The 21,638-nt window shown below is 65.1% G+C and overlaps 1 pseudogene across 1 annotated transcript; it reads left to right on the plus strand.

The window, feature by feature from the left end:
• The first annotated feature begins 553 nt into the window (after positions 1 to 553).
• On the plus strand, positions 554 to 19,654 carry LOC144930019 (rho GTPase-activating protein 33-like; annotated as a pseudogene). Its single transcript, XR_013635134.1, has 10 exons — positions 554 to 632; positions 981 to 1,088; positions 1,337 to 1,482; positions 4,982 to 5,180; positions 5,371 to 5,468; positions 11,086 to 11,160; positions 11,347 to 11,445; positions 11,542 to 12,187; positions 15,897 to 16,247; positions 16,870 to 19,654. The product of XR_013635134.1 is annotated as a rho GTPase-activating protein 33-like (transcript).
• The last annotated feature ends 1,984 nt before the right edge of the window (positions 19,655 to 21,638 follow it).

The following is a 21,638-nucleotide window of genomic DNA, read 5'->3' on the forward strand; positions in this document are numbered from 1 at the left end:
TGCATTCCCTGCCCCCCAACCCCCCACCCCCGCATCCCCCTGCGTTAACGCCTGCCCCCCAATTCCCCTACCCCTGCATTCCCTGCCCCCCAACCTCCCACCCCTGCATTCCCTGCCCCCCAATTCCCCTACCCCTGCATCCCCCTGCATTAACGCCTGACCCCCAATTCCCCTACCCCTGCATTCCCTGCCCCCCAACCCCCCACCCCCGCATCCCCCTGCGTTAACGCCTGACCCCCAACCCGCTGCTCACCTACCAGCCGCCCGCCTGCCCCCCAATTCCCCTACCCCTGCATTCCCTGCCCCCCAACCCCCCACCCCCGCATCCCCCTGCGTTAACGCCTGCCCCCCAATTCCCCTACCCCTGCATTCCCTGCCCCCCAACCTCCCACCCCTGCATTCCCTGCCCCCCAACCCCCCACCCCCGCATCCCCCTGCATTAACGCCTGACCCCCAATTCCCCTACCCCTGCATTCCCTGCCCCCCAACCTCCCACCCCCATGTTAACACCTGAGGCCCCCCCCAGATAACAGCCCATTTGCCCTGCAGGAGGCCATGGCGGTGCCCAGTGAGGAGGAGCGCCTGGTGCGGGTGCATGACGTCATCCAGCAGCTGCCCCCGCCCCACTACAGGTACCTGCCCCACAGGGCCGTGGAGGGGGTCGGTGCCCCACAGACCCGTGGGTGACAGCTGGGGGGGTCGGGGCCATGGGTGACGGCTGTGGGGGGGGAGGTCAGGGCTCCGCAGCAGTGTGGGTGACATCTGGGGGTGGGTGGGTGATGACTGGTAGGGTCGGGGCCCCATGGGGCCGTGGGTGACGACTGGGGCAGGGCTTAGTGCCCGGCTGGGTGGTGGTTGAGGGCTGGGGGACCCCAAGAGGTGTGGATAACAGTTGGAGGGGGTCAGGGCCCTGTGGGATTGTGGGTAATTGGAGGGCAGGCTGGGGCCGGGTCCCCCTCACCAGCTGCCGCCCCCCTCAGGACCCTGGAGTTCCTGCTGCGGCACCTGGCACGGGTAGCCACGCACAGCCCAGACACCAGCATGCACGTCAAGAACCTGGCCATCGTGTGGGCCCCCAACCTGCTCCGGTAAGTGCCCCCTGGCTTCCCTCTGGACCCCCTGCCAGTCCCCTGCACCAGCTACCATCCCCCCAACCTGCTCCGGTAATTGCCCCTCTGACCCCCCTCTAGCTCCCTTCTGGATCCCCTGCCCATACCCCACCTACAATCCCCCCAACCTGCTCCACTGAGTGCTTCCCACCAGCGCCCCCCTCCCCCCCCAACGCGCCAGCTCCAATCCCCCAGACTGCTCCACTGAGCGCCCCTCTGCCTCCCAGGTCCCTGGAGCTGGAGGCCGTGGGGCTGAGTGGGGCGGAGGCCTTCCACGAGGTGCGGGTCCAGTCCGTTGTGGTCGAGTTCCTGCTCAGCCACGTCCAGGTGCTGTTCAGCGACAAGTTCACCTCCATCGGCAAGGACAGCGCAGGTGGGGCATGTGGGGGGGCCTTGGGGGATGGTGTGGGGAGGGCACGGGCGGCCGTGTGAGGCAGTGCAGGGGGGCAGCATGGAGGGACAGTGTGGGGTGGACAATGTGGAGAGGGCAGCCGGGGGGAGCAGCGTGGGGGAGGAGACAGCACAGCACAGGCTGGGGGGCAGCGTGGGGTGACTCTGGGCATGCAGGGGGTAGCAAGGTGCTCAGTGGGGGGCATACAGAGACTGGCTGGCTGCTGAGCTGGGGAGGTGGGGGCAGGCTGTGCCCTAGAGGAGGCTGGGATCTTTGCTGCCTTGTTTGTGATGCTGCACTGCTGGGCACCGCCCACTGGGACCTGTCCCTTGACCCCCAGCAGCGGGGTTGGGGTGGGGCTGGGTGGGGGCTGCTGCTCTGAGGGTGGGGACCTGCCCCCAGTGGCATTGGGTGGGATGCCTGGGTGGAGGAGGGCCACCAGCAGAATTTGGGGGGTGGTCTCCTTGCCTCACCCTGCCCCAGACCCTGCTCTGCGCTTCATGCCATCTTGCTGTCTTGTGTCCTTGGAGGTCTCACAGGAAGGGGCTCGGGGGGATGGGGGCAGCAAAGGATGGATGAGACACCTGAGGGATTCTGAGAGGTAGGGGTAGGGGGAGCTGGGGAAGGTTGGCAACAGTGGGGGGGGGGTGGAGGGGCATTGGGGAGGCTGGGGACAGTGGGGTTTGGGGTGATGGGGATAGTTTGGGGGCAGTGGGGTTTGAGCTCCCTGCAGTGAGTCCACCTGGAAGGGACACCTGGGGACCCTCACCCCCTTCAAAGGGCCCTGTACCCCCACTCCGCAGTCACAGGGACTCAGCCAGAGTGTGACACAGGAAGGTTATTAGTCGTGGGGAACACAGCGTAGGACAGAGCTTGTTAGCACAGAAATCAGGAACTTTCAACAGAGTCCATCTGGGGGGGTGAGGGGGAGGCCCAGAGCTCTGGGCTCCGCCCTGCCCCCAGTCCCAAACCAGGAGACTGACCCTTTCAGCTGCCCACTGCCCCTCCTCCTTCCTTTGTCTCTTTCCTGCGCCAGCAGGTCCCCTGGTCTGCACCAGCACCTCCGGCTGGTTCTTGCAGAGGAGTGGGCCTGGCCATCAGTTGCCAGGATACACCGTGTCGTTCTCTGCAGCCCACCAGCAGTCACACCTGCCCTCTGTGGGTCTCTGCAACAATCACTTATTCCACCACCTAGATACTCCCCTTATCCCACCACCGAGATACTCAAGTAACACAGGGGAAACTGAGGCACACCGCAGTTTTCAGAGAGAACATTAAGAACATTCCTACTTCATCACACTGGGAAAGGCTGGGGGCAGTGGGGTTTGGAGGGGTGGGAGGCAATGGGCCACTGGGAGAAGTCTGGAGGCAGTGGGGAACGGGGAGCTAGTAAGGCAGCCAGTGCCGCGACCCCCGCCCCATGCTTTGCTCCCTGTGTAGCAAGCCGGTCTGTTCTCAGCAGCTACCTCCCGGTCCCTGGCCTGGGGCTGGTCCCCCCCTCCCCTGCTGTGTGTCAGGGTCCCAGGCCCAGGGAGAGGGGGCCCTGCTCTGGGCATGGGGTTGCCCCTGGGCTCTGGCATGCTGCCCCCCCAGGCCACCCTCTAACCCTGTTCTCTCTCCAGCCCCCCAGCCGGCGTCCCGGAAGCTGGCCTGGCCCCCCAAGACCGGCCGGCTGCTCACCCTGCCCGAAGCCCTGAGCAAGGCCCAGAGGGAGCCGGAGACGCAGCAAGACAGGGTGGAGGGTGTCCTGGAAGCGGAGGGGGACTGAGGGGTTGGGGAGGTCATCCCCCCGCCCCGGATCAGATTCATGGACCCATGCACCCCCGGTGTCCCACTCCCTCCCTGCCACACACGGGCCCCTCTACCCCGGTATCCTGCCCCCTCCCTGCCGCCTGTGGGCCATTCTACCCTGGCATCCCACCCCCTCCCTGATGCCCACGTGTCCCTCTACTTGGGCTGTGTGGCTCCGTGACCCCCTGAAATCTGGTGCAGTCAGCTGCATCCCCAGATAAGCATCGATCCCAGACACTATGGTGGGGAGGTGCCCAGTGGCAGGGGGTTCCAGTGGCCCAGGTCGCTGATTGCGGGGCAGGAGCAGGGCGGTACGGCTCTCCTTGCATGGGGCCCTGTGGGCTCTCAGAGCTTGGGTGGGGCAGGGTAGGACAGGGGCATTGCCCATCCGGGGAGGGAGGCTCAGGTCCTGGGTTTAACTGGCTCCCGTTGAGCACAAGAGAACATTAAATGCCCAGCTGGCAATGCCCCACATTGGTGATTCATGGTGCCTGGCGCCCAGCGGCTCGCCTTGGGGAGACAACTTGCTGGGGGGGGGGCTGACATTGACTGGGCCTGATGTGGGGGGACACTGAGCCCAGCAGGGGTGGGGGTGGGAGGTTGCTGAAGTGGGGGGCTTCCAAGGCAGACTGGGGAGGCAGGTGCTGGGGGCATTGAGACAGGCTGGGGAGGGGGGTGCTGAGATGAGTGGGTGCCAAGGCATGCTCGGGGGCAGCGAGGTAGGCTAGGGAAGGGGGATGCTGAAGTGGAGGGGTGCCCAGACAGGCTGGGGAGGGGGGTGCTGAGGCAGGTGGGGGGCCTGAGGTAGGGGGTGCCAAGGCATGCTGGAGGGGTGCTGGGTGGCACCACAGAAGGCTAGGGGGTGCCACGGCAGGCTGGGAAAGGGGGTGCTGAGGTGGGGCAGTGCCAAGACAGGCTGGGGAGGGGGGTGCTGGGGATGCCCAGACAGGCTGGGAGGTGCCCAGACAGGCTAGCCCTGTGGTGGGAGGGGGGGTGGACAATCCTGCGACCAAATGCAGTGGGGTGTGGAATTGGGGGGCCCATAGAGTGGCTGGGCACGAGGCCGACGTGAGCTGCAGTGAGGGGGGCAACCCCCCAACACACATCCCAGGGAAGCTGCCTTCTGCCCCTGACCAGCTGGGACCTGCGGAGCCCAGCGCCCGGCCATGCTAAGGGGGATGGGCCCTGCACTGGCACCTGGCTGCCCGCCCCTCACCCAGGTAACAGCTCCCAGTGCCCAGCTACGCTGCTGCTTCTCTGCGGGGTTGAGCCTCTCCCTCTTCCCATGGGCTCACAGTGCCCTCACTGGTGTGAGGAGTGGGATCCCTGCGGCCTGCCAGGGTGTTAAATCCTGTCCTGCTGCTAGCACTAGGGGGTACCATAGTGCTTAGGGCTGAGTAGGGGGTGCTGTGTTGCAGGGAGGGGAGCAGGGGGCACTGTGCTGTGGGGAGCGGGGTGGGGGGCTCAGCAGGGGGTGCTGCGGGGGTGGGGGGCTCAGCAGGGAGTGCTGTGCTGCAGGAAACAGGGTTAGGGGTTAGGCGGGGGGCACTATGCTGTGGGGAGTGGGGTGGAGGAGCTGCAGAGAGGGGCTTGGGGGCTCAGTAGGGGGCGCTGTGCTGCAGGGAGGGGCTGAGGTTCCTGTGGGGCAGGCCCAGCTGACCCCCCTTCTGTCTGTCTCCCTGTCCCCCAGGTCGCTCCTGCCTCCCGCGCCCCAAGTCCCTGCTGGGCAGCTGCCCCTCGACCCGCCTGCTCTCGCTGGAGGAGGCTCAGGCCCGGACGCAGGCCCAGGCCCAGCATGCGGCCCCTGGCCAGGCCAAGAGCCCTGAGGCCAAGCTTGGACGGAGTCCCCCGGGGAGGCTACCCCTCATGCTGGACTCGCCCCATGTCAGGTAATCCCGCACTGGGGTTGCTGACTCTGGGGTAGGGGCTGGTGAGCTCAGGGGGGCAGGGGATGGGGCATGGGGGCCTTTCCTCTCAGGGGGTGCCGGCCCCGATCTGGCCCCAGGAGGTGGTGGCCTCAGGGGTGTGTGGAATGGGGCTGACAGGGCCATGGGTCGGGCTGACACTGTCTCTCCACAGGCGCCAGACGCGGGGCGGAAGCTGGAAAACCTTCTTGGCCTTGGGCAGGGCACCCGCCATCAGCCACAAGAGAGTGCAGTGCCCGGGCAGGCAGACAGGTGAGTGAGCCCTGCCCCACGCAGTCCCCCTGACTCCTGCCCCACGCAGCCCCTCAGCTTCCCCCAGACCCACACAGCCTCCCAGCTTCCCTCCGCCCCACATAGCCTCCCATTTCCAGCCCTGCCCCACAAATCTCCCCCCAGTTCCACACCAACCTCCCAGCCCCACATCTCTCTTCCTCCTGTTCTCTTTGTCTCTCCCCCTGCCCCATGGAGTGGGGATGAGGGGTGTAAGTTCGAGTGCTTGCTCATGTCCATTCCATGCTAGGTGTGCGCAAACCCACGGGCCCAGCTGTCGGAGATTTTTCCCTTAGCAGTATCCGTAGGGCCGTCTCTGGTGCCCCATGGAGCCCTGCACCCATGCTCCGGTATATGGGGTGCCGCCGGTATATGGGGTGCTTCAGTTCCTTGTCTCCCTTTGCGATTCCAAAGTGCTCCGAGCAGTGTAACTTTATAGTTGTTGGATATATTTGGATCTAGATCATGAAGTAGTTAGTTAGGTGAATAAGTAGGTTAGATAGTTGTGTAAGCGGGGGATGGTCCCGCTATTGTGGGGAACTTTCCTGGCTTATACACGACCCCGGTATATGGGCTAGCGAAAGGATCTGAGTCCTCACTCCCACTCCCTTTACCCAGAGGCCTACCTGACCTCAAGGGCTCCCCTTCCACTCTCCTGTCTGGCAGAGTCCTCGTAACACTAATAAGGCTGGGCCCAGGATTCCTGGGGGGCTCCACCCCCACTTTGGGCAGGGGCTAGGGTGTCCCCACTCTGTGTGCTCTCTCTGCACTGGACACTTCCCTGACCCACTGATTGTTACAAACAGTTCAAAGCAAATACAATTTATTAAACAGCAACCAATTAAAAAAATAAGGAAAAAATGGGAAAGGTGAAAGGAAAACCCGTCGCCCCGCTCTGTGGCACGGGGACATCACAGCCAGCGTCTCTGGGATGTCAGGGCAGTTCAGTCTGTTCCTCACACGTCCCAGGCCCCTGCCCAAGCCCTGGCTGTGCTGCAGGGATGCTGCGGGTCGGACACTTGCTCTGGTGGTGGCCACATGCCCCCAGGCTCTAGGTGGCAGGACCCTCCTTCCCAGCATCGCCCCCGCCCCGTCGGGGTTACGATCCCCCCCCAAATCTGGCCTGCCAGGCGTCTTGGCTGGGGGTGTCTCCCTGTGCTGGGCCCACTGCCCAGGGTCCCCCTCGCTCTCCCCAGCTGCTTCTGGCTCTGGACAGCTCCAGCTCCAGCCCCAGCTCCACCACTCTGCCTCAGCACTGATGCTTCTGCTGCTGCTCTGCCTCCAGCCCCCTGGGCTGCTTCTCTGGCCCCTCTGGCTCCAGTTGCTGCAGCTCTCCCCATCCCAGCACAGGTCTGCTCTGTGGGCTGCTTCTGTGGCTCTGCTCCCAGCACTGACCTGCTCCCTGGGCTGCTTCTCCGGCCCCTCTGGCCAGCGCGGCCCTGCTCCCCCACTCCACTCAGGCCCCTGCTCTCTCCTGAGCTCAGCCCCACTCTGTCTGACCCAGGCAATTCCAGCTCACTAGGCGGATGGGACCCCCCTGGCCTCCTGACTCCCTCATTAGCCTGCCCGCCCTGTCAATCAGGCTGACCTGGAGCATTGGCCTCTCCCCATTGCCCCAGGGGACTGTCAGTCTCAGGGTCCTGATTTCCCATTGACCCTTCTCCTTCCTTTTGGTTCTGAGAGCTAGCCAACCAAACCACCCCCACTGAGTTTTAGTAAGGGGACAGTTAGTGCCCTTAGGGACTTTGTCCCCGGCACAGGGCTTGCCCCCTTCCCCGGGATCCCAGCCGTCTGCCATAGACCTATGCCGGTCAGTGAACCCCGCACCAGCTGTCTGATTCTGGGGGAATTGCACATCAAAGAGAAATGCCAGATCTGTCAGGGCTTCACGGCACACTTGGAAGAACAGGGCCATTCATCTCCAAGCCCTTCTCTCAGATGGGCCTTGGAACCCTCCTGCTCGGACTCAACCCTGTCCCTCTGCCTACAGCGAGCCCCACCAGCTCCGGGTTCCTCCCAGCACTGCTCACCATCACCGGGGCCACCACAGTGCTAACACCTGGGACTGCAGCCAGCAGGCATTGCTGGGGAGACACGGTGCTAACATCTGGGACTCCAGTTGCATAGATTCTCCGGCCCTCAGTGGCAGAGCCAGGGGCTTTAGATGCCGCTGCCCCACCGCTGCCCAGCCAGGTCCTGTGCACTGCTCAGGAGGCCGTCGGCAGGTATTCTGAGGGTGTGCCCGAGGCCGGAGTTGCCGTCTCCTCCCAGGATCCATCTCCCCGTTTGTTTCGGGACCGCCTGTCTCCCTTTCTCCTGCATGGGCCAAGGTCACCTCAGGCCGCTGGGTGCTCAACACCATAGCCGTTGGCTACACCCTGGAGTTTTCCTCCATTCCCCCCTCACACCCCAGTTCCCTGTCCCTCTTCAGGGCCCCTTCTCACGAGCAGCTCCTCATCCAGGAGGGGGATTCCCTCCTACGTCTGCGGGCCGGGTAGGAGGTTCCCCTAGACATGAGGGTAAAAGGGTTTTACTTCCGGTATTTCCTAATCCCGAAGGCCAAGGGGGGGCCTCAGACCCATCTTAGGCCTGTGTCGCCTCAACAGGTATCTGAAGACATCAAAGTTCTGCATGGTCTCCCTGGCCTCCATCATCCCCTCTCTGGATTCGGGAGGCTGGTACGCTGCTCTCGACTTAACGTACGCCCACTTCCATATTCTTAACTTCCATGGCCCCAGGAGATTCCCCCATTGGTGGTGGGACAGCACCTCGACTAGTTCACGGCACTGCCTTTCAGCCTCTCTTCTGCTCCGAGGGTCTTCACGAAGTGCATGGTGGTGGTGGCCACTTCCCTTAGGTGCTGTGGCATTCAAATCTACCCATCTCTCGAGGACTGGCTAGTCAGAGGCAGGTCCCAGGCTCACGTGCAGCACGTGTCGGGATCTAGGCCTGCATCTCAATGACCCAGAAGTTGACTCTGTCCCCCGTTCAGAGAATAGTGTTTATAGGAGCAGTGCTTGACTCCACCCACGCCAGAGCCTACCTGCCAGAGTCCTAATTCCTGGCATGTCAGAGCCCAGCCGCTCCCAGCCACCCGAGTATGCCACCAGCGGCTGGCTCACATGGTGGTGTGTACCGACGTGGTGCAACATGCATGGCTGTGGCTCAGTGTCCAGATGTGGCTGGCGTCGTTCTTCTCACGACTTGTAACTAATGGTCACAGTTCCGTTGAACGTCCTGTTGTCTCTGGTTGGGTGCCCAGCCCTGTGACTGTTCTGGATGGGGTCCCCTTCGTAGCACCAGTCCTATCGGTAACGTTGGTCTCTGATGTGTCGGATCGGGGGTGGGGAGCCCAGCTTGGCAGCTGCAGTACCCAAGGTCTCTGGTTCTCTTCACAGAAAGGCCAGGGAGCTCAGGGCGATATGCTCGGCTTGCCATGCATTCCTTCCTATCTAAGAGGCAGAGTGGTGCAGATCTTGACGAACAATACAGCAGCAATGTTCTTCTATGAGCAAGACGGGGCCTCATCTGCCCTGTGTCGAGAGGCTCTTCGCCTGTGGGACTTCTGTGTGCAGTAGACTGGTCATCTCAAGGCTTCACGCTTCCCGAGCGCCCGAAACGCGGAGGCAGATCTCCTCGGCAGGTCCTTCTCCTCTCACCATGAGTGGTCACTCCACTCGGAAGTTGTCAGCACGATCTCCCCCAAGTGAGGGACTCCCCAGGTGGACCTCTTCATGGCCACTCAGAACAGGAAGTGTCAGCAGTTATGCTCATTTCACAGGCTAGCTGGCTGCTCCCTGTCCAACGCTTTCCTGCGCCCTTGGATGGAACCCTGCTGTATGCCTTCCCGGGGACAAAGCAAAAGGCATCCTAGTAGCTCCAGCATGGCCATGGCAGCTTTGGTGCGGCAGGCTTTCGGACCTCTCGATGGCAACCCCACTAGAGGTCCCACTTTTCCCAGACTTGCTCTCGCAGTACCAAGGCTGTCTGCTCCATCCAAACCTAGCGTCACTGCATCTGATGGCGTGGCTTTGCATGGCTGAACACAAAGGAGCAGGCCTGCTCGGAGCAAGTCTAATACATCCTGTTGAGTGTCAGGAAGCCCTCCACCAGGGCAACCTGCCTGGTCAAGTGGAAGCACTTCATCTATTAAGGGCCGCAGATTGAGGTCTTTCTCCCTCCCGGTCATTGCTACAATCCATCTTGGACTACCTGCTCCACCTCAAGCACCAGGGTCTGGCAATCAGGGTTCACTTGTTGGCCATCTCAGCCTTTCACCCGCCGATCCAGGGCAGGTCAGTCTTTGCTCATGACATGATGATCAGGTTCCACCCACAAGTTCGGGATCCTGTCCCTCCTTGGGACCTAAACTTGGTGCTAGTGAGGCTCACGGGTCCCCCTTTTGAGCTGCTGACTTCGTGTTCTTTGCTGCTTCTCTTGTGGGACGTCTCCTTCTTGGCGGCTATCATGTCGGCCCACAGGGTCTCTGAGATTAGAGCATTGATGTCAGAACCCCCTTACATGGTGTTTTACAAGGACGAGGTCCAGCTGAGCCCCCACCCAGCCTTCTTACCGAAGGTGGTATCACAGTTCACAATAATCAGGACCTCTTCCTACCGGGTTTCTTCCTGAAGCCTCACAAGGCGAACAGGGAGCATCGGTTACACTTTATGGATGTTAGGCAGGCCTTAGCCTTCTGCATCGTGGACAAAACCCTTCTGTAAATCAGTGCAGCTCCTCATCGCAGGGCGGACAGGATGAAAAGTTTGCCTGTGTCCGCTCAGAGAAGCTCCTTGTGAATAACTGCCTGCATCAGGCTCTGCTGTGAGCAAGCAAAGGTGTCACTGCCAGCCATCCTTCCTGCCCATTCCACCAGAGCGCGCATGCTTCGTCAGCGTTTTTCCTCGCACAGGTACTGATCCGAGGTATCTGCAGAGCCGCCACCTGGTCGTCGGTCCATACCTTCCCGTCCCACTACGCCATCAGCCAGCAGGCCCGGGGCGAGGCCAGCTTCACAGAGCAGTGTTGCAAGCAGCACGGCCATGAACTCAGAGCCCACATCCAGGGATACTGCTTGGGAGTCACCTAACCGGAATCGACACGAGCAAGCACCTGAAGAAGAAAAAACGGTACCTACCTCTCGTAACTGCTGTTCTTCGGGATGCTCTGCTCACGTCCATCCCACAACCCGCCCTCCTGCCCCTCTGTGGCAGTGTTGGCAGGAAGGAACTGAGGGGGCGACGCCCCATTAATGGGCACAGGGCTCCAAGGGGTGCCAGAACCTGCCCTACGGACACTGCTAAGGGAGAAATCTCTGGCAGCCAGCCGTGGGCGCGCACACCTAGCATGGAACGGACACGAGCAGCGCACCTCAAGGAAGAGCAGTTATGGAAGGTCAGGAACTGTTTTTTCCAGGGGAAGGAAGGAGAGTTGGGGGGCCTGTCTGGGGTGTTCCCGGGAGCAGAGGTGGGGACTCGGGGCAGTGCTGGGGGCAGGAGCAGTGGGAGGTTATCAGTGGGGTCCAGGCAGGGGATGGATACGGGGGTGGCTGAGGGAGGACTGGGGGGCTGACATTCTCACCCCTCCCCTCTCCCTGCAGGACGTCGGGCCGACACCGTCACGCTGCGATCTGCCAAGAGTGAGGAGTCACTCACATCCCAGTCCAGCACTGCGGGTATGAGGGGCAGCGCCAGGGTCAGGGAGGGGATGTTCAGGGGGAAGCCAACCCCAGAGGTGTCAGGCAAGCCGTCCCCATGCAGCGTTATGTACAGCTGTTCCCCAGCTGCCCCATCCCAGAGATGACTGTGTCCCAGTGCTGGGCGAGCAGTCCCTGTATGGTGTTGTGTGTGACTGTTCCCAGATTCCCAGCCCCAGAGGTGGCTGCATCTCAGCCAGGTGGCGTTAAGTGCGGCTGTTCCCCAGCTGCCCCACCCCAGAGATGGCTGCATCTCAGTGCCAGGTGAGCTGTCCCCATGCGACATTATGTGTGGCTGTTCCCCAGCTGCCTGCCATCTCAGGGTTGTTTACGCCTGCTGTTTGTCCATCTGTCCCCCAGGCCTGCGCAAACTCCACCGCCTGCGGCGCCCACGCTCCAGCAGCGACGCTTTCCCGGCCCTGCCCGGGGCCCCCCCCGGGTCCCCGCCAGCCCCCCTCAAGCCCTGCCGTTCCTGCGAGTCGCTGAGCTCCTCGGCCTCCGGTGGCTGCAGCGAGAGCCTGGCCGTGCTGCCGGACTTGGCACCCCATCGCCGCACCTCCCTCTGGCTGGATGACGAGGGCGAGCTGGACTCAGACCTGGAGCTCAGTCCCCCAGGCTTCCTGGATTTCGACCCACTCCCCTTCCGGCACAGCCCCCCCCGGCGCCCCTCACTCTCCGACACCTCCGACTCGGCCCCCAGCCCCGCCCGCCTTCCCTTCGCCTGCAAGGTGGCCCGGGCACTGTCGCCCCGCGGCCCAGAGCCCCCCACAGCCGCCCTGGAGATCTCTGAGCCCGTGGCCATCTCGCTGCCAGCCAAGGTGCTGGAGATGCTGGAGGGGGGGTGAGGCCGGGGGTGTGCTGAGGCCCGGACAGCGCCGGGGGACGCGCAGTCCCCCCCACATGATCTCCCGACTGCTGCAGGCCGGTGACGGGATGCTGACTGACAGCTGCCAGCGCGAGGTGCGGCGCAAACTGACCCAAGCTGAGAGCGGAAGCCTGGCCCAGAGTGAGTGTGCCAGAAGCTCCCAGCACCATCTGGAACCCCCTGCCGGCCGGATCCGCCCCCCGGCCAGAACCTCCCAGCCCCATCCGGAACCCCTGCCGGCCGGATCCGCCCCCCCGCCAGAACCTCCCAGCCCCATCCGGAACCCCCTGCCGGCCGGATCCGCCCCCCCCGCCCCCCGGCCAGAACCTCCCAGCCCCATCCGGAACCCCCTGCCGGCCGGATCCGCCCCCCCGCCAGAACCTCCCAGCCCCATCCGGAACCCCCTGCCAGCCGGATCCGCCCCCCCGCCCCCCGGCCAGAACCTCCCAGCCCCATCCGGAACCCCCTGCCGGCCGGATCCGCCCCCCCGCCAGAACCTCCCAGCCACATCCGGAACCCCCTGCCGGCCGGATCCGCCCCCCCGCCCCCCGGCCAGAACCTCCCAGCCCCATCCGGAACCCCCTGCCGGCCGGATCCGCCCCCCGCCCCCCCGCCAGAACCTCCCAGCCCCATCCGGAACTCCCGCCGGCCGGATCCGCCCCCCCGCCAGAACCTCCCAGCCCCATCCGGAACCCCCTGCCGGCCGGATCCGCCCCCCCCCGCCAGAACCTCCCAGCCCCATCCAGAACCCCCTGCCGGCCGGAACCACCCCCCCACCCCCCCGCCAGAACCTCCCAGCCCTATCTGGAACCCCCTGCCGGCCGGATCCACCCCCCCGCCAGAACTTCTCAGCCCCATCCGGAACCCCCTGCCGGCCGGAATCACCCCCCCGCCCCGCCGCCAGAACCTCCCAGCCCCATCCAGAACCCCCTGCCGGCCGGATCCGCCCCCCCGCCAGAACCTCCCAACCCCATCCGGAACCCCCTGCCCGCCGGATCCGCCCCCCCGCCAGAACCTCCCAGCCCCATCCGGAACCCCCCGCCGGCCGGAACCGCCCCCCCCCCGCCAGAACCTCCCAACACCATCCGGAACCCCCTGCCCGCCGGATCCGCCCCCCCGCCAGAACCTCCCAGCCCCATCCGGAACCCCCTGCCGGCTGGAACCGCCCCCCCTCCCCACCGCCAGAACCTCCCAGCCCCATCCAGAACCCCCTGCCGGCCGGATCCACCCCCCCGCCAGAACTTCCCAGCCCCATCCAGAACCCCCTGCCGGCCGGAACCGCCCCCCTTCCCCCCCCGCCAGAACCTCCCAGCCCCATCCGGAACCCCCTGCCGGCCGGAACCGCCCCCCCGCCAGAACCTCCCAACCCCATCCGGAACCCCCTGCCCGCCGGATCCGCCCCCCCGCCAGAACCTCCCAGCCCCATCCGGAACCCCCTGCTGGCCGGATCCGCCCCCCCGCCAGAACCTCCAAGCCCCATCCGGAACCCCCTGCCGGCCGGATCCGCCCCCCCGCCAGAACCTCCCAGCCCCATCCGGAACCCCCTGCCGGCCGGATCCGCCCCCCCGCCCCCCCCGCCAGAACCTCCCAGCCCCATCCGGAACCCCCGCCGGCCGGATCCGCCCCCCCGCCAGAACCTCCCAGCCCCATCCGGAACCCCCTGCCGGCCGGATCCACCCCCCCGCCCCCCCCGCCAGAACCTCCCAGCCCCATCCAGAACCCCCTGCCGGACGGAACCACCCCCCCCACCCCCCCGCCAGAACCTCCCAGCCCCATCCGGAACCCCCTGTCGGCCGGATCCGCCCCCCGCCCCCCCGCCAGAACCTCCCAGCCCCATCCGGAACTCCCGCCGGCCGGATCCGCCCCCCCGCCAGAACCTCCCAGCCCCATCCGGAACCCCCTGCCGGCCGGATCCGCCCCCCCCTGCCAGAACCTCCCAGCCCCATCCGGAACCCCCTGCCGGCCGGATCCGCCCCCCCCCCCGCCAGAACTTCTCAGCCCCATCCAGAACCCCCTGCCGGCCGGAATCACCCTCCCGCCCCCCCGCCAGAACCTCCCAGCCCCATCCAGAACCCCCTGCCGGCCGGATCCGCCCCCCCGCCAGAACCTCCCAACCCCATCCGGAACCCCCTGCCCGCCGGATCCGCCCCCCCGCCAGAACCTCCCAGCCCCATCCGGAACCCCCTGCCGGCCGGAACCGCCCCCGCCGCCAGAACCTCCCAGCCCCATCCGGAACCCCCTGCCGGCCGGAACCGCCCCCCCGCCAGAACCTCCCAACACCATCCGGAACCCCCTGCCCGCCGGATCCGCCCCCCCGCCAGAACCTCCCAGCCCCATCCGGAACCCCCTGCCGGCCGGAACCGCCCCCCCGCCCTCCGCCAGAACCTCCCACCCCCATCCGGAACCCCCTGCCGGCCGGATTCGCCCCCCCGCCAGAACCTCCCAGCCCTGTCCGGAACACCCTGCCGGCTGGAGCCGTCCCCCCACCCCCCCGCCAGAACCTCCCAGCCCCATCCGGAACCCCCTGCCGGCCAGATCCAGACCCCTCCCACCCCCCGGCCAGAACCTCGCAGCCCCCATCTGGAACCCCCTGCCGGCCGGAACCCGCCCCCCCGCCCCCCCTGCCAGAACCTCCCAGCTCCATCCAGAACCCCCCTACCCGCCGGATCCACCCCCCTGACCCCCCACCAGAACCTCCCAGCCCCATCCGGAACCCCCTGCTGGCCGGAACCGCCTCCCCGCCAGAACCTCCCAGCCCCATCCAGAACCCCCTACCCCGCCGGATCCACCCCCCTGACCCCCGCACCAGAACCTCCCAGCCCCATCTGGAACCCCCTGCCAGCCGGAACCCGCACCCCCCCGCCCCCCTGGCCAGAACCTCCCAGCCCCATCCAGAACCCCCTGCGGCCGGATCCGCCCCCCGCCAGAACCTCCCAGCTCCATCCAGAACCCCCTACCCGCCGGATCCACCCTCCTGACCCTCCGCCAGAACCTCCCAGCCCCATCCGGATCCCCCTGCAGGCCGGATCCGCCCCTCCACCCTCCGCCAGAACCTCCCAGCCCCATCCAAGAACCCCCTGCTGGCCGGATCCACCCCCCTGACCCCCCCGCCAGAACCTCCCAGCACCATCCGGAACCCCCTGCTGCCCCCCCCCGCCCTCCCGCCAGAACCTCCCAGCCCCATCGGGAACTCCCTGGCGGCCGGATCTCTGCCCCCCCGCCCCCCGGCAGAACCTCCCAGCCCCATCCGGAACCCCCTGCCGGCCGGATTCGCCCCCCCCGCCAGAACCTCCCAACCCCATCGGGAACCCCCTGGCGGCCGGATCCGCCCCCCCCGCCCCCCCGGCAGAACCTCCCAGCCCCATCCAGAACCCCCTGCAGGCCAGATCCGTACCCCCCAGCCCCAGCCGGAACCCCCCGCTATCCAGAACTCCCTAGGCCAGAAGCCCCCAGCCGGATTCCCGCCATCCAGAGCCCATGGCCGGACCCTCCCAGCTGGAACCCCCCCACAGCTGGAACCCCCGCCCCCACTGAAACCACCTGGCCAGAACCCCCCAGTCACAACTGCCCAGCCCAGCCAGAACTGCCCAGCCAGAATCATCCCCGCTGCAGCCAAACCACCCCCACAAATGGAACCCCCTGTGTCCCCTGCTGGGGGAGTTGGGGAGCACACAAACAACCCCCCAGCCAATGTGCCCCAGCCTCCTACAGCGCCCCCTGCTGGGTGAGGCCAGGGCAGGAGTATCCAGGAGCTCCCCGCCACAGCCAGCGCCCTGCTCCACCCCCCTACAGCGCCCCCTGCTGGGTGTGGCTGGCACTGACCACCCTCTTTTCTGTTCTCCCGCTTCAGGTCCTGAGTTGGAGGCTTCCCCCCCGCTGCCCGGGGCGCTGGGCCTGCTTCGGCACGTGCCGCCCCCCCCACCCCCGAAGAACCCGGCCCGGCTGATGGCACTGGCACTGGCGGGAGAGCGCACACCGGGCCACCCGGCAGCAGCAGGGGGTGTCACACAGGGAGCAGCGTGCCCAGTTCCGGCGCTCCCTGTCCCTGGAAGGTGGCAGGGAAGGGGCAGCAGCGGGGCCGGGAACCCTGTACTCTGTGGTGCGCCCTGGTCCTGCTGCCCAGCTCCCCTGGTCCCTCTCTGCAGCGCCAGGAGAGTGAGGGGGAACCCCGGGGCCAGCACCAGGAGCGGGCAGGGGGGCCCCCAGGTGAGTGGGGGTGGAGGGGAAGGGATCACTGGTTGGGGGATAGGGCGGGAGGGACCCTTAGGGTGTGGGAGGGGAATTTGTGGCTGGGTTGGGGCAGGGGGATTTGCTAGTTCGAACAAGGCGGGTTTGGGGGGGCTGGGAGGAGGGCAGATAGGTGGTGGGGTTTGGGGGGCAGTGGGTTGGCCTGGGGGCAGTAAGTCAGTCAGGTTGAGGTGAGGTTTGGTGGCTGGGGGGATTCAATGGGATTGCGGCTGGGTGGGGGAATGGGGGTGCAGTGGGGGGGCTACATTGAGGGAATTCAGGCAATGGTGGGTGGATGGGGAGATTGGGGGCTGCAGCAGGGGCAGTTTGAAGGGTTGTGGTTGGGTGGAGGGACTGGAGGATTGGGGTGCAGTGGGAGGCTGTGGCAGGGGTTGTTCGGGGGAATGCAGCAGGGTGGGGGGATGGGATTGGTTGTGCAATGGGAGGGACTGAGGGATTGGGGGTGCAGTGCGGGTGCTGGGGGTACAGTGGGCTGCTGGGGTTGGGGCTGTGATGGAAGGCTGGGGGGTTGACTAGAGGGGGAACTCTATGTGTCTGTGTCAACCCCCCCTTGCTGACCTCCCTTCTCTCTCGCTACAGGTCCCATTGGTTCAAGCCCCTGCCCCGGGTGAAGAGGGGGGCAGGGCCAGCTCAGCAGCCCCTCCCCGTTACAGCAAAGGCCCCCCCACCACCCACCACTGGGACCCCCCACGCCACCTGCCCTGCCAGACCCAGCCGCTGCCCTTCCCCCAAGTACTGGCCCCTGGCCCCCGCCACCCGCTGGCCCCGCCCAAGCCCCCAGCCCCCCTGCACTTCCATCCCCCACCCGCGGCCTGTCTCAGCGTCACCCCCCCGTGGATGGGCCCCCCCTCCGCCGCCCCTCCGTACCCTGCGGAGCCGCAGCTGCACCAGCGCCCACGCTTCCTGGCTCCCCACCCCCCCAGCGCTGCCCACCCCCCCCAGCGCCCACTGCTGGAGCCCGCAGCCGAGAACCTGTACTACGAGATCGTCCCAGAGCCGCCCGTCCACCGGCCCTGGCCTCTGGGCCCCCCGCAACCCCCAGCGCCCCCCGAGTACCTGGCCGCCCTCAACGCCTCCTACGGAGTCTTCCAGCGGCCCAGGCCCGGCCCCTCAGCCCCCACGCCACCCCTCTGGGCCGTCTTTGAGGATGGGCGCGTCCACTACGAGCCACCAGAGCCCGTCTACGTCAACGTCCCCTTTGCTGGTCCTGCGGGAGGGCCAGAGGCCGGGGGGCTCTGCCGTGGCAGGGCCAGCCCCCCTTCGTCCTCATCCTCGGCCTCCCCTCCGCTGGAGGGCGGGCACCTGCGCAGCCGCTCTGACCCTGGCGCTGCCCGCGCCGCCCTGCGCCGCCCCCCGGTGCCAGCCCTGCCACAGAAGCAGAGGCAGGGCCTGCGGGCGGCACCAGGCTGGGCCTATGGGCCCCCGCCGGTGCCTGGACTTTACCGCCAGCTGCTAGACGTGCTGCCCTGCGGCAGCACCATGCTTCGGTTCTACCGCCCTGCGCCACCTGGCTGGGAGCCAGCCACTGGCTGCACCACCCCCATCACTGCCTACGCTGAGCCCTCACCCCGGCCTCCTGCCCTCCTTAGCCCCAGCCTGATGGACGGTTACCGGCTGGGGCCCTGCCCCCCCTACTCAAAGCGCCTGCCCCCCCAGTACGGCAATGTGGAGAGGAAGGAGGGGCCCCCCCCGCCACCCACGTGCCTGGCTCCCAACTGGACGGTGCGCTCTGAGGGGCAGACTCGGAGCTACTGCTGAAGGGGGGCCCAGGCTGGACCATGAGGAAGTCTGGGTGGGAGGCTGGAGGACCTGTGTTGAGCCCCCCCCAGGTGCTGACACACCCCCGCCTCCCCCGGGTGGAGGATCTGAGCATTGACTGGGGTCCATTGCTGAGACAGTCAGGCTGTGACATCACAGGAGGCCCCAATGACATCACGAGGTCTGTATGACACGCCTGAGCTGCTGCAGGACTGGAGTGACATCACAATGGGCTCATCAATGGCAGGAGGATGGGCACTGTGACATCACAATGAGGCCACCAGTGGCAACACGACTGGTACAGTGACATCACAACAGGCCATCAATAGTGTTGGGATGAACACCTGATGTGATGGCAGCCCAATTGCATCGCTGCTCCCCCATGATGTAACAGCTGCTCTCCAGTGACATCACCACATCCCGTATGATCTCACCAGGCTGCTGTCGCCATCACACCCAGTATGACATCATTGCCCTCCTTGACTAGGCCTCCACCTGCTGAGGCTCAGCGACCGCATCAGTGTGACATAGGGAGGGGGCAGTGGTGACATCACCAGAACCATGATTGACGTCACTACCTGACTCCACACCCCCCGGGGGGGCCAGTGTGGGGCATAAAACTATCAGGGTCTTGCCCCATTGCCAGCCCTGGTAATAGGGGGACCCTCCCTGTCCCCCTGTGTGTAGGGGGAGGAGGGCTTTTCTATAAAGCTGAGCAAGATTTCTAACGTTTTAACCTTTCATTAACCCAATTAAAACACCCCTGCCCTGAGATGGGATCCCCCAGGGAGAGGGGGGTGCCAAGGGTAGTGGTGGGAGGCTAAAGGAAAAAAATCCCTCCCCAGCCTACCTGTCTGACCTCCCTGGTCAGCATAGGCTGAGGTGGGGGCATACATACAACCTCCACTCCTGCAGAGTATCTGCCTAGATCTAGGGGTGTGGGGGGTGCCTACTGCCCCCTGCTGGAGGCGCTGAGCCCTGCTCAGGGGGCTTGATGGTGGGTGCTTGGTTGTGTCCGTGGCTGTGGGTGTAGTTTTCTGGTTGTGGCAGTACTGCAGGGGGTGTGGGGGGGTATGTTATGGGGTAGCAGAAGGAACCGGGGGCACCCCCTGGCCCACCCAGTGGCTGAAAGCAGCGATTGCTGGGAGAGGGTGGTGTCTGGCTGATTTTATTGCACTAACTCCCACTGTGACTTTGGGGGATCCCCTGGGAGTTATGACCTTTGACCTCCCCATACCCTGTAACCCCCCCCCCCAACCCCATGATAAAGGGGCAGTGCTGTGACCAGCTGGGCCCAGTGTGGGTGGGGTTACCCTGGGAGTGCTGACCTCCACCAACACCCCAATCCTATAAACCCCGCCCCCCCTCCCAGCCAAAGTCCCACCGATAGTGGGGGGGGCTAATCCTGGTTCACCTAATTCAGCCCCATCCCCACTGCAGGGCCCTGGGGTGCTGACTGACGTGGGCGGGGGGGGGGGGCGGGGTGCTGCTGTGACTGTTCCCCTGGTGAGTGTATTTGTTGAAGATCCTCCCCTCCCCCCCATTCTGTACTAAATGGTTTCAACCAACCCCATTAACTAATAAAGACCAAAAAAAAACCCACCCCCAAACTGCCCATGTAGTTCCTCCTTCTCAGAACACAAGAAGTAGGGGGTCACCCAATACAATGACTAAGCAGCAGGTTTAAAACAAACCAAAAGAAGCACTTCTTCACACAACGCACAGTCACCCTGTGGAACGCCCTGCCAGGGGACGTTGTGAAGGCCAAGGCTATAACAGGGTTCAGAAACAAACTACATAAGTTCCTGGAGGATAGTCCATCAATGGCTATTAGCCAGGATGGGCAGGGGTGGTGCCCCCAGCCTCTGTTTGCCAGAAGCTGGGAATGGGCAACGGGATGGATCACTTGTTCTGTTCATTCCCTCTGGGGCACCTGGCATTGGCCACAGTTGGAAGACTGGATCTTCGGTCTGACCTAGTATGGCCGTTCTTATGTTCTTCAATTTGGGGGTAGGGGCTGGAAGCCAGGACTCCTGAGTTCTGTCCCCAGCTCTGGGATCAGGAGAGGAGTGGGGTCGAGTGGTTACAGGGGTGGGGCTGGGAGCCAGGATTCCTGGGTTCTATCCCCAGCTTTGGGAGAGGAGTGAAGGCTAGAGGGTTAGAGTGGGGCTGAGTGTGATGGAGTGGGCATTCGGTTTCCCCATATGCTGCATTGCTAACTAGGTGGTGGGACAAGGTGGGTGCATCACTGCACAGCCCCAGTGTGGATGCTCAGCTGGTTGGGGCTGGGCCCACTCTGGGCGTACACGTTGCCCTTGGGATCCCACCAGCGGACTCGCTGGAGAGAGCACCTGGTGGGGAGCAGGAGGCTGGAGGCCCTAAGGTTCAGTCCCAAGGGATAGAGAAGCCAAGTGGCTTCCCCTGGTGGCTGAGTGAGACCATAAGGGGGGCGGGCCTGTGGGTGCCCACCCCCAGGGCACTAGGCCTGCAGAGCTGTGACAGGTGGTCACAGGTCGCAGTGGCTGGACGGATGTTGAAGGGCCTGGCAGTGAGAAATGGCCTGTAGCCAGTTCCCCCCAGCTGTGCCGGGAGCAAGGGGCAGGCACGGGGAGGCTCAGCAAGGTGCAGAAGGGCACACGCTCCAAGAAGCAGGTTCCAGGCCCAAGTGGGGGGGGGTCACGAGGCGCCAGAAGCAGGAGAGGCAGCCACTGGGCTTCCCCCAGACCCGGTTCCCCATCTGGCAGGGGAGTTTCATGCCCTGGCTGCCCCGCCCGGGAGCTGAGAGGGAAGGAGCTGGAGGTGCGGGAGAAGTAGTGGAAGCATAAACTGGCGATGGAGACGCAGAGAGGCAGAGGGACCTACCAAAGGACAAGTTGGGAAAGATGCCACTTCCACAGGGAACCTAGATACCGGCGGTGCGGGGGGGGGGGGGGGAGAGAAGGGGGCATATAGACAGCTCCTTGCTGGGGGGAAGGCCTGTGATATGACCCTGGCTGCACCTTCAGCACGGCTCCGCTCACTCACCCCAGGTACGTCTCCGCAAATGGGGCAAGGGTGCAAGCATTGCTGGGGGGGAGGGGGGGAGCGGGCATGTTTCACCTGGCTGGGTTGGCGCAGCTGAGTGAAATCCAGCCTCGGGACCTGACAATGGGGTTAGGGGGGCTGTAAGCCCAAGGATCTGCGCAGGGCATGCAGGCAGGCAGCTGTGTTTGCAGACAGTGTGAAAAGAGACCCACAGGGGACTGGCCTAGGTTGGGGGGGGTCACTCAGGGCACCCCAGAAGTGGGAGTCAGGCAAATCCAAACCAGGGGTGATGGCCACTGGGGACAGACTGCAGAGACCTAAGCTGTAATTAGTCCGGGCAAACAGGGCCCAAGTGGGCACGGTGCCCAAAGGTTAAGGAATTAGTGGCCAAGCAGAAGGGTTAACTGGGGAGGGAGCCCAGCCGGGGGGAGGGGGTGGGGGGCACACCAGCTTCCCAGGGGTGGGCGCCAGGAGCACTCAATTTACAGGGTGGGCAGACCCAGGAAGCAATCGCTACAACCCCCCTTGAGGTGGAAGGGAGGAGGGTCCCAGGCCATGGGTG

Source organism: Lepidochelys kempii, unplaced genomic scaffold (genome assembly GCF_965140285.1).
Source record: "Lepidochelys kempii isolate rLepKem1 unplaced genomic scaffold, rLepKem1.hap1 scaffold_266, whole genome shotgun sequence".
Taxonomy (NCBI): domain Eukaryota; kingdom Metazoa; phylum Chordata; order Testudines; family Cheloniidae; genus Lepidochelys; species Lepidochelys kempii.